The following is a 13,053-nucleotide window of genomic DNA, read 5'->3' as shown; positions in this document are numbered from 1 at the left end:
CTTTCTAGTTTTTTTAATAGGAATGGGAATTGCACTTGGTCAAAAGTTTTTTTCCTCCATCTATTGACATAATCACATGATTTTTTATTTTTTTTTGTTATTGATGGTTGTCCTAATATTCCATTTGAAGCATTATTTTATTGCTGTTTGGATAGCAATTTGAGAGAGCTTGGCAGAGTGCTTCTCTACTCTGTCATCTTGGCTATAAATCCTCTTCTGTTTTTTAGTCTTTATCACTTAAAGTATTGATAGAAAGCCAATCAATTACTTCAACCTGGTGATTGTCTACAATATTTAATGAGTTTAAAAAAAACTTTTAATTTTTACAAAAAAGTGAAATAAGAATTTAAAAATGAGAAAGATTGAGACAAAACTAATTAGTACAATATTTGATGAAAAGGTGGAGGATCTAAGAAGGTACAGAGACATGGTGCAAAGTATATAAGATGACCACTAATGGTAGAGAGAAGGAAACACTTACTAACTGCCTCTCTTTTCTCTTCCAAAGAGATTAATCTTTGTGTTGTGCTACAAAAGATATAAGCAAAGTTGAGGAGTTGAATCATAAGAAAATTAAGGATATTTCTTTTTATTTTTAAAATTAAGGTTATATTAAGAGAGCACAGCTGGTTTTGAAGCAAGGCTACCTGGTTTAGGAATGTTTATGCTGCCAGGCCCAAACAAACTAGTTGAGATAATGGTTAAATATATTTGTTGAAGCACTGCTAGTGGTCTTTGAATGACCACAGAGAGTATGAGAGGTGTTGCTTTATGGCTAATAAAGGGCAAATATTCCCTTTTTTAAAGTAAGAGATTAGAATTTGTTACCTAGAGTTTGGTAAGTGGAGTTTACATGACTAACAAGATTGTAAACTTATAGAAAGGAAATAATGATCACAAAAAGCCAGGAAATCTTCCTCAAAAATAGTTCTGCAAGAGGGTGTAAAGAGTGTTGGTTCTGGAGTGAGGAAGACTTATGTTCAAATTTGGTCTCAGATATTAATTGTAGGTAAATCATAGACCTTCTCTCTGCATCATTTTCTTCAACTGTAAAATGGAGATATTAATAGTAATTACTTCCCAGAATTATCATGAGTATCACTTAAGATATTTGCAAAGTATTTTACAAACCTTAAAGTACTATATAAATGCTACCTATTATTATTTTAATTATTATTAATAGGATTAGTATATCAAATGCTTTCTGTATAGTTTACCAAGATTTTCAGCATACATTTCAAGAAATGTTTTATGCTATTCTTAAAGAAAAGATGGAAAAAATGAACTACATAATTGTAAAGGCAGGTGAGATTGAATGGCTTTGTTCCAAAAAAATAATTTTTTACAATCCAATCATGAAGCTAGGAAGAAGTAAATGGTACTTAGTGGAGTGCCCCAGTGATCTGTACTAAACTCTATTTCAAATTTTGAGCAATGATTTGCAGAAGGTTATAGATGGCATTCTTATCAAATTTACAAATGGAGAGACATAGCCAAGATGGCAGAGAAAAGACAGGGACTTGCCTGAGCTATCACCGAAACACCTATGAACAACTTTAAATAATGCCCCAAAACAAATTCTAGAGTGTCCAAATCCACAAAAGCACAGGGCGAAACAATTTTCCAGTCAAAGACAACTTAGAAAGTTGGAAGGAAAAGTCTGTTATACCAGGATGAGAGAGGAACTTGGTCCGGTGAAGGCCACACCAGTGCAAATCAGGCCCCAGCAAACCAGAAGCAGGCCTTCTGAAGGAAGCTTCAGAAGCAGATGCAGCAGCAATAGCAGCAGCACACCTATTGCTTGTGGGGCTCTCAGCTCACAGATGGTAAGGGGATCAAATAACTGGTCAGAGGGAGATTACTGGAATCTCTTTGGTGGCACTAGAGGCAAGACTCTGTTGCTTTGTCCACATTTAGATGTGGGTCACAGTCCTGGGTAGAAGTCCCAGTGTGAGGAGGAGCACTAGCATACCAGAGCTTGTTATCATAGTGGAGCAGGGACTCTCAGCACATTTCCAGGGCAGAAAAGAGTGCTTGTAGTCACTCATTGAACAGAGCACAGGTAAAGAGAGTAATAAATATATGTCTCCTTAGCTTACACCACCTTGTAAGAACTGAAAAATTACAGATTTCTAGAAGTACCTCTGAAAACAGCTGTAAACCCTTGAAGCTTGAGACAATGAGCCCACCACCCTGAAAGCAGAGCCCCACTTTAGCAAAGAACTGAAGTCAAGAAATAGACTGGAAAAGTGAGCAAACAACAGAAAAAACAATAATCTGACAATAGAAAGTTGCTTTGGTGAAAGGGAAGACAAAAACACACACTCAGAAGACAACAGTCAAAACTCCTATATTCAAAGCCCAACGAAAAATTATGAATTGGTCTCAGGCCATGGAAGAACTCAAAAAAGATTTTAAAAATCAAATAAGAGAGGTAGAAGACAGTTAAGAAGAGAAATAAGAATGATGCAAGAAAATCATGAAAAAGAGTCAATAACTTGGTAAAAGAGACACAAAAATTACTGATGAAAATAACACCTTAAAAAACCATAATACGCCAAATGGTAAAAGAGATACAAAAATCCAATGAAGAGAAGAATGCCAGAAAAGCAGAATTGGACAAATGGAAAAAAGATGTACAAAAGGTCACTGAAGAAAAGAACTTTTTAAAAAGTGGAATTGGCCAAATAGAAAAGGAGGTACAAAAGCTCAATGAAGAAAATAGTTCCTTAAAAATTAAAATTTGAAGGGCAGCTAGGTGGTGCAGTGAATAGAGCACTGGCCCTGGATTCAGGAGGACCTGAGCTCAAATCTAGCCTCAGACACATAACACTTACTAGCTGTGTGACCCTGGGCAAGTCATTTAACCCCATTGTCTAGCCAAAAAAACAAAAAACAAACAAAAAAAAAATTAAATTTGGAACTGGAAGCTAATGACTTTGTCAGAAATCAGGAAAAATAAAACAAAACCAAAAGAATGAAAAAATAAAAATCAATGTATAATATTTCATTGGAAAAACAACTGACCTGGAAAATATTTCCAGGAGAAATAATTTAAAAATCCACTAAGAATTACCTGAAAGCTATGATCAAAAAAAGAGCCTAGACATCATCTTTCAAGAAATTATCAAGCAAAACTGCCCTGATATTCTGGAACCAGAGGTAAAATAGAAATTGAAAGAATCCACTGATCACTTCCTGAAAGAGATCCCAAAACAAAACTACCAGAAATATTACCACCAAATTCCAGAGCTCCGAGGTCAAGGAGAAAATATTGTAATCAGCCAGAGAAAGAATTCAAGTAGAGTGGAGCCACAGTCAGGGTAACACAAGATTTAACAGCAGAGGGGGCTGGGGAAGGAGGGAGAGAATTTTGAACTAAAAAAAAAAGATGTTCAAAATTGTTTTTACATGTAATTGGGGAAAAATGGAACAATAAATGTTTTTTTTTTTTTAAATTACAGATAATTTAATGCTAGAAGAGGCAGTTCTCATGTGAGACAACAAAATAAAATTTCAAAAAGCCCTTGGCAGTTCAGAGTACTGGGCTAATTCTTAATGCTATAAAATTTATTTTTGAAATTAAACGCTGCATTAGAAATTTAACTTTAAATGGCAATACTACCAGCTTTTTTTTTGTAATGACAGAGTTTCAAAGTATCACTTCAGTTTCCTCATCTCTGACTCTTGGTATATTTGGCTTCTTTAAAGTTCCAGCTAAAATTCCACCTTCAGTCAGAAACCTTATCCAATCCCTTTAACGCTAGTCTCTTCTCTCATTTGGTTATCTCTAATTTATCCTGAATGTATCTTGTTTGTACACAGTTTATTTTTAACACTTTTACTCCCTCATTAGACTATGAACTCTTTGAGAGCATGTCCCTGCTTTTTTTGTCTGTTTTGCCTTTCTCCAACATTTAGCACAGTTCCTGGCATGTAATAGGTACTTAATAAATGCTTCAAGATGGACTAGGCCTGGTTGGGGAAAATTTGGATTCAGTCAAAAGACCACACTTCAGTATCTAGAAGGCCACAAGTTCCCTACTTCTGGACTAGGTGTTACTACTGTGTCTTTTTAAAAATGTATATTTGTTGTAATTATTTTTCCCAATCTGTTATTTTCTCTTTTAAAATTTGCATCAGCAACAAGTCATTAAATTTGTTGAACAAGAAAAAAGGAGCTGAAACTCCCAAGTACAATGTGAAATAATGATTTCCCCACATTTTCTTCTTAATGTTTTGTCAAGTATTATTAATAGTTTAAATTCTTATGTTTGACACCTAGAGTATTCATTCTATTATGTTGATGTAATGTCTATCTTCACTAGCGACTTTTGATGACAAAACTTTGCAATATGCTTTGAAGTCAGGTAATACCAGACCCTCCCTTCATCAGCATTTATTTTCAATGTTCCCCCTGGACATTTTTGCCAACTTTTTGTATCAATTTCTTTTTTGTTTCATTTTTACTTTTTTATTCTGAACTTTAAAAATAAAAGGAGCATTTCCATAGCAGTAGAATAAAAAAAATGAATATCGCACATGAAACTGCAATTCTGTTTTGTACAACTTGCTATTCAACTCTAGACATAGCTGCCATTAGATACAAATATATGTATGATGTGATGTGAGGTGTGTGTGTGTGCAAAATTATTCTGTACATACTTGCATTTATCAGTTCTTTCTCTGATGCCAGTAGTTTCTTCCTTCATAAGTCCTTCATAGTTTTGGTTTTTATAATAGTCAAAATCACTTGGTTGCTCAAAGTTGTTCTTAAAACATTTTTGTTATCACTGTATACGACATTCTCTCAGTTCTGCTAGTTCTTCATAATTTCTCTTCATCATTTCACACAAGTCTATCCATGTTTTGCTTAAATCATTGAGTTATTCATTTCTTATAGCCCAATGGTATTCCATTATGATCATGCACCACAACTTGTTCAGCCATTCCCCAACTGATGGCATCCCCACCGTTTCCAGTTCTTTGTCACTACAAAAACAGATGCTATGAATATTTTAGAACATATGGATTCTTTTTCTTTTTCCCTAATTATATCTGGAAATAGACCTAGTAGTGATATTGCTGAGTCCAAGGGTATAGGCAGTTTAATAACTCTTTGGGCATAATTCCAGATTGCTCTCCAAAATGCTTGGATCAATTCACAGTTCCACTAACACTGAATTAGTGTCCCGATTTTTCCACCTCTCCTCTAAAATCTTAATTTTCCCCTTCAATCAGTTTAGCCAATCTGATAGGTGTAAAATGATATATCAAGGTTGTTTTAATTTGCATTTCTCTAATCAATAATGATTTTGAGCATTTTTCATGCAGATGGATATATATATATATGTATATATATATGTATATATATATATATATATATATATATATATATATCAGTTTCTTCATTGGAAAACTGCCTTTTCATATCCTTTTAACATTTATCAATTGGGGAATGACTCTTATTCTTATATATTTGACAATGTTATATATTTGAGATATGAAACCTTTATCTGAGAAAATGTCTATAAAATTTCCTCCCAGTTTTCTGTTTTCTTTCTGATCTTGGCTACTTTTCTATTTTTTTTTTGTACAAAAGCTTTTTAATTTAATATAATTGAAATTATTTATTTTACATTTCACACTGCTATCTATCTCTTGTTTATTTGTAACTTGTTCACTTATCCATAAGTCAGGTAGGTAATATGTTCCATATTCTTCAAATTGTCTTGTAATATCTCTGTTTATATCTGTGTCCATGTATCCATTTTGACCTTATCTTGGTAAATGGCATAAGATACTGGTCTATGCTCAATTTCTGCCACACTACTTTTCAGCTTCCCCAGTATTTTTTTTTAATCAAATAGTGATTATTTTATTTTTGCCAAATAATTATTTTCCCCAAAACTTAAGTCTTTACATTTGTTAAAAAAAAAAAGGTTACTACAATCATAAATTGTATATCTACTCTGTTCCACTGATCTACCTTTCTATTTCTTAACCTGTGTCAAACAGTTTTGATACTTACTGGATTATTTGTATGAAATTCTTCATATGTTTGTCTAGTTCTAAAAAATTCTTTTTTTGTGATAATTTCATTGAATATATAAATTAATTTGGGATGCACTGTCATTGTAATGTATCTCTTCAGTAATTTAGGTCTTTCTTTATTTTGATCATTACAGGTTGATAGTTGGCCTAATATAGGTCCAGTGTAATTGCAACTAGATGAAATCTCAAGAATTTGATGTTATTGTGAATGGTGAGGGAGGTAACAAACATTTAAGTGCTCTCCATTTGCCAGGGACTGTGCAAAGCCCTGAAGACACAATTGCACTTGATTTTACAATATATAGAAGGAACCTGAAGTGTGTGTGTGTGTGTGTGTGTGTGTGTGTGTGTGTGTGTGTGTGCATATGCATGCATGCATGTTAAGGTAACAGATTAGGAGCATGGTTTTGAAGTCCATAACCCCAGAAGAAGAGAAGAATGAGTTTGGTTATCCTGGCCTCTTTCCTAAAGTTAGGTCTCTGGGATCCTAGGAATGGGAAAAGGGGTGAGCATTGTAGGATTTTACAAGATAAGAAAGCCACGGGGATAAATAGATATTCCAAGATAAGGAAGACTAAGAAGAACTCACCAGTGAGAGATGTGGGACAGCTTGGTGGAGTGATGTTCTAGGGTAGAAACTCCATAGGTGTTGAAGATAGCTCCAGAATGAAATGCAACTGATATATGGAAAATTCAGAAGCAGAGCTGGGAGGAGTATGAAGTCTGGCCATCCTGGATTCCTCCTTCAAATGCAAGCATGGGGGAGGAACTCACTAATGGGTAAAGGTACAGCATGGCAGAGAGATAGATGGGTGTTTTAGGATGAAACATTTTTAAAATGTTTTCTTGATCTTTTTTAAGTAGTAAAGGAGAATGCAAATTATTGGGCATGCTTGTCGAGGCTGAATCCTTCAGTTTTACTGCAATATTTTTTATCTTCATTCTTTTTTTTTTGATTGAGGAGGTTAGAGTTTTAAAATGCCATTGCCAAATGATTATATTGACATCTTCATTTTCAAGGTTAATTCCTCTAATACCTTTCTCTTGTTTTATTGAAATTCTAGAATTCCTAATATCAAAACCAAACAATGAGTATCCAACTTTGATTTATGATTATTTTATTGGGAATGTGTCTATAATGTTTGTCCATTGCATATTATTGTGTTTGTTTTGGATCAAGATAAATGCTTTATTTTGAGTTGATGAAGAAAATCTATCAATATCTAATTTTTTGGACATTTTAAAAATCAATGAGTATTTGAGTTTAATGGCATTTTATGCTTCTTTTGCTATAATTATACCAGGTTTTGAGGTTGTAGGCAATCATTCTAATATTAAATAAGCTCTTTATGACTGGCATAAATTCTATATTTAGGATGAATAATGTAATTATTATATTTTAGTAGCATGTTAGCTATTTATTTTTGCATAAACATATATTAATTAATTGATCTATATTTTTTAAACTGTTCTTAATTTTAAATTAATTTATCATTCAGGGTACTGAGTAACATACTCAATATATTTTTCTATATCCACATTGATAATATACTATTTTTTATAATAGTTACCATAGAAATGACATGTTCTCAGAAAGTTTGGTCTATCATAGAGTTTATATGTTCTTGGAAAATTTAAAAGAATTTAACTGTGAAAATTACAAGGCAAATAGTATTTTATGTTATAATACTTTGATGACTTGTCTTTTCCTTTATATTTGTTTATTCAGAATATTTGTTTCCCATATATCAGTTTGAGCAATCTATATCCCTCTAATTTTTTAGATGAGAGCTATGTGCATAATAACATTTTTATTTCCTTTTTATTTATTGTGTCTACTTCCTTTTTTAAAAAAAACTTTTTTCAAATTTTTTCTCTCTTTTTGAATTAAATTTGCTGGCTTTATTTTTTAAAAAAATAAATATTAATTCGATTTTTAAAAATTTTAATATTTCATTTTTCTTTTTAGCTTCATAATGTTGTTTTCAAATTTTATTTGGTTTTTTTAATTATGTTTTTAACAGGTATATTTCTTATAACTTACCCTTTTTCTTTGTTATTAGTGTAGGTATGAGATTATATAAATATTTTCCTAAGTACTGTTTTGTTCACATTCCATAAGTTTTGGTATGTGACGTATTTTAAGTATTCCCTTGTTTTTCTGATTTTATTCTTAACTCCATCATTTTTATCATTTCCCCAGTTCCATGCAGTTTTATGATTTTTTCTATTGTTATTTTTGCTTAGATTTAACTTTACTGAATTGTGATCTGAAAACTGATGCATGTACAATTTTTCACTTTGAAATTAATCATTTGACACTTCTGTCTCTTACACTGATGTCTCAATTTGAACTTCTAAAGGAATGTTTCCCTTTAGTTCTTCAAAATAACAACTTATTTATTGAGGTTATTTTAAAAATTATTTTTGTTCATGTATCAAACAATTAGGGGATGGAAGTGGTAAAAGGGACAGGTCTCTTCAATGTTGCCTTTGGTGTGATAACTAAAATCTGTAAGTCATTGTAGTAAGCCAGATGATAAAGACTGGTTTTTATGAGTTTCAGGAACAGGAGTGAAGCCTAACATAATTTGTGAAGCAGATGTTTTTCCCTCAGGAAAAGATAAAGTTTGGAGTGTGGATGTCTGAGTCCCAGTTGGTTTTTCTATTAATGGGAAAGGAGATAGGAGGCCTGGGCAAGGCAGCTTAGCACAGAAGGATAACATTCAGAAGATGTGGAGTTAAGGAGAAGAGGATAGATAAAGGCTGGGGAATTTTCCAGAACAGCCTGAACCCTCGGTTACATTTTCCTGAGTTAAGGAGTGGTTGGTTTTTAACTTTGGCAAGTGGTTGAGAAGCCACTCAGATCTTTCATAATCCTTTCTGAAGTATTTGACTGACATTTTTGTTCTAGAGGAATACACGTGGTAGTGTTGACATTGTCAGAGCCCACAACTGACTGGTAACATACATAATGATATATTAACGATTTATTGCCTAATAGTTTCCATTACATGAAGGCACTAAGCAGTTTTCAGAAATTAGTGTCTGCTGTAGCCTATCCAACCACTTCTGAAAATAAAGGGCTCAGGAAATCCCTCAGGTCACTACAAAGTTCTAATTATCGTGATGCCTAATTTACATGACTCCAAATATTCCTGTGGCTTTCTGCATTTTTTTTTTTTTGCTTTTTTACCTCAGTATCTTAGTATGGCATATATGCAGCCACTGTATCCTCTTCAATAAAGGACTTTTGAATGATAATGATGAAATTTAAATGCATACAGTTAAATCCAGGCACTTGACAGGATGCAGATATGAGAATACTGCATTATCAGGGATCCCATAAACTAAAATATTAACAGGAAAGTTGGCAGTCAAATACATTTACCAGGAATCATAAACAGGTGAAATGGTTCAGATGAAATAGGAATGTGCTCTCATGAGCAATGCAAATTCAACAGTATTTTCAGAAAATTGTTGACCTGTAAAGAATTGAGGGAGAACCCCAAGTCCTGCTAGATGTCAGACGGGCGAAGATTTGGACCACTGCAAAATGAAATCTTAGCTATTATTATTCGTTAAACATGAAGAGATAATAATTTGAGAATTTTATATGAGAAACAAGTGTCCATGTCCTGATTTTCATTTTCTCATTCTAACTGGGTTCAATACTAAGCTGCTTAGTAGATTCTCCCATTTGCTTGCTTTAGTGTTTTCCTTTTCATGGAATATTCTCTAGTTTCACTTTAGCTTGCAAAATACCTACCTTCTTCCAGACCCAGTTCAAATATCATTTTGTCTACAAAGTCTTCCTTGGCCATATTAACTCTCATTCATCTTTAATTTCTGCACAAATCAACACATAGTCATGTTTTTGCCTTTTATTATTTGAGGTTTTACTTGCTATGGATGGGATCACCATTGAGGCTGTTAGGTCCTTAAGGGCAAGGACTATAATGACTTATATAAAGATCAATTTACTTTTCCAGAGGACATATTGAACAATCTCCTTTATTAAGTATATCTATGAAAATAGTAATTTTAAAATATACATTTGACCAACCAATGTAGATGACATGAAGCCTAGAAAGTCAGCCTTGTGCCCTTTATTCAGGAGATGTATCAAAAACCCCCACTCATAGTATATTTACTCTTATTTTTCACATAATTCTAATGAGTTGTTATGTGTTTTCCCAGACTAGTGTTGAACTGTAGTAAATTTGAAGGATCATAAAGTGAAGAAAGAATATTGATATTAGCAAGAAATAACAACCCTGAAACTGACAGGGAGGAGGTAGTGCAACTATAAAAAGCAGATAACAATTCAAAAAGTAAAGTACAGCAGTCTGGGGCCTTTAAGTACAGGCACAAATAGCCATGCATACTACATAGTCTCCAGAAGTGTAACTATATTTCAGCACAGCACAAAAGTTGATGCTCATAAACAATGACCACGATAGTATATTCTGTGTGACAAAGGAAGGGCTTTGGAAAAGAACTCTTTCATGGGTTGAATGTGGGTTAGCATTATAAGTTTGTATAATGCTAACAAGTCTTTCCCCTAAGCAAGCACTGAAGGCTAAGACAGAAGTTTGTCATCTCCCTACTGATAATTCAACAGCCCCAGAGGCCAAAAAGTCAGTTTTGAACTGTATCAACAGCCACAAAATGAAGAAAATCTGAACATTTCCTACTTTCCAGGAAGATAAGATAATTCTACTTAGTTATCATAAATGCTTTTGGAAAGTCAGCTTTAAGAGGAATGAGTTCTCTCACTCTGTCATCACCAAGTAACCTCTGACCATTGAGTCAGCTATGCAGATGATTGATGGCAGTAATACACCTAGCATTCATCCCGGATGTTAAGATCAAAGAACATCCCGTTGATCAGGGAATAATCAACTATGTAACATCAATGTGATCAAGGTGAACTCATTGATCTGGAGTAATGGTGATAAAAAAGGTTTAGACCCAATTTAGCCTGGATGGCAATGCTTTCAAAGTTGATAATGAAAACAGAATCATCTAAGTTTTATCCAACTAGTCTGTTGCATATACAATTAAGAATTTTCTATTATCCCTGTAAATGAATATTAATTCATTTTATGAATATCCCCAACCTAAATGATTTTTGAACATTTTAGGACTTATCAGAACAAATTCTAGTTACCTGAAAAATTTACTGATGTAGGACCCTTCATTCTCTGATAAGGCAAGATAATAAAGAAATGAAATGTAAGTGTATTTCTTATCTAGTCTCTATAGTTCCGAGGACACTGTGAAATGCATAGGAAGTATTTGTTCTATATTTGTTTGTTTATTATTCACTCATATTCAAGTGAGAATAACACTGTTTACAAAGAGAGGAGTTGAATACTTCTGAAGATGCAACTAACTGTAACCACAATTTGGGTCTTTTGTCAAAATGACTACCTATATCTCTCTATCTATCCATCTATCTATCTATAATGACAAGAGTGGAATAGTCAGAGCTTCAGATTTACTGATATTACCATTTCCTACCATCAGGGGTCATATTAGAATGATTCTTAGAACTGTTATCCCATACTGCATGTAGACAGAGTCAAGAATGATAATGGCTAACATTTATATAGCACTTTATTTGCAAAGTACTTTACACATATTGGCTCATTTGAGGCTCATAATAACTCCATGAAGTTGGTACTATTGTTATCCCCGTTCTAAAGTTGTGAAAACTGAGGTTCAACCTGTTTGAGTGATTTGAATACAGCCATACAATTGACAAACATTGGAGTTAAGACTTGAACCTGGTACTCTCCTGGCTCCTGACAAGTACACTTTTCGTTATATCAAACTGCGTCTCTGCTGAACGTACTTATTCAGAAAGAAAACAATATGATTTAATAATTTTTAAAAGTGTCTGATTTTCATGGCCTGCCTCCTCTATGAAACTCTTCCTGTATCCCTTTATGCTAAAAGTTATTTTCTATTTGAGGCCTTACGACACATTATGTAGTATCATACTTGTTTGTTTACATGTTGCATTCCACCTACTAATTTGCAATCATCTTGAAAGAAAGAGCTGTGGTGTTCTTCATCTTTGAATCCTATGAGTCTTGCTCAATGCCCAGCACACTCCTTCATGTGTCAGTAGATTTTAATATCATCAATATGGGAATTCTCATATTTCATACATGCAAATTTTAGCCCATCCAGCCCTATATACCCTTTTTCATGCTTGTCCATGTTATCCTTCTTTCACAGTAGATGCCTAATATTTTTTTAAATTAATGAGTGCCTTGATCATTTTTTTTCCATTGACACTGATTGCAACATCTCCATGATTTAATAGGCAGTCTTTGAGTTGCTCTGACTAAATATATTCATATGACCAGAGCTCTAGAGCTGATAGGGTTTTCAGAGACCACCTCATTAAACTCTGTCATTTTGGAGAGGAGGAGTCTAAGGCCCAACCTGGCCCAAAGTTACACAGATGGCATGTGTCCAAGATAGGATTCATAACCAGGTACTCTGGAGATTCCAAGACTCTCTCCATATCACCAGGTAAGCATCTTTCCAGTGACATGTCTCTCTTAAACTAGCTTAGACCCAGTTTGTGCCTGGCTATTCATTGCTTTCTATTAACCAAGGATTTGACAACCCAGGGCCACCTCTACTACATATTAACTGCTCTTTTTAGTGTTTAAGATAAAGATAATTTTGTGCCTATCTTCAATTCTTAGTGCTTCTAGGTACTAGAAGAAGAGAGCTTTGATATTGTAAATAATGTGTCAGTCATCTCAATTTACACAGAGGAAAAGAACTGCTATAAATGTATGTGAAAAAGATCACTCTTTTGAGTTCCCCTGTTCAATTATGCTGGCGTGATTTCAAATGAAACTGAACATTCTAAGGATTCTTATGTATATGCTGGATGGGAATTTGGCTCCAAGAAGTATCTTGTTGTAAAGAAACACATGAACAATCCATAATGGATATCAGGCTATAGAACAG

The 13,053-nt window shown here is 33.6% G+C and overlaps 1 pseudogene; it reads left to right on the top strand.

Moving 5' to 3' along the window:
- Positions 1 to 1,673: 1,673 nt before the first annotated feature.
- LOC110217452 (NADH dehydrogenase [ubiquinone] 1 beta subcomplex subunit 8, mitochondrial pseudogene) overlaps positions 1,674 to 13,053 on the top strand; it is a 69,496-nt pseudogene continuing 58,116 nt past the window's right edge.

This window comes from Phascolarctos cinereus, unplaced genomic scaffold (assembly GCF_003287225.1).
Source record: "Phascolarctos cinereus isolate Bilbo 61053 unplaced genomic scaffold, phaCin_HiC Scaffold_9;HRSCAF=440, whole genome shotgun sequence".
Classification (NCBI taxonomy): Eukaryota; Metazoa; Chordata; class Mammalia; order Diprotodontia; family Phascolarctidae; genus Phascolarctos; species Phascolarctos cinereus.
The sequence above is the reverse complement of the archived record's forward strand: the minus strand, read 5'-3'. Positions and strand labels throughout refer to the sequence as shown.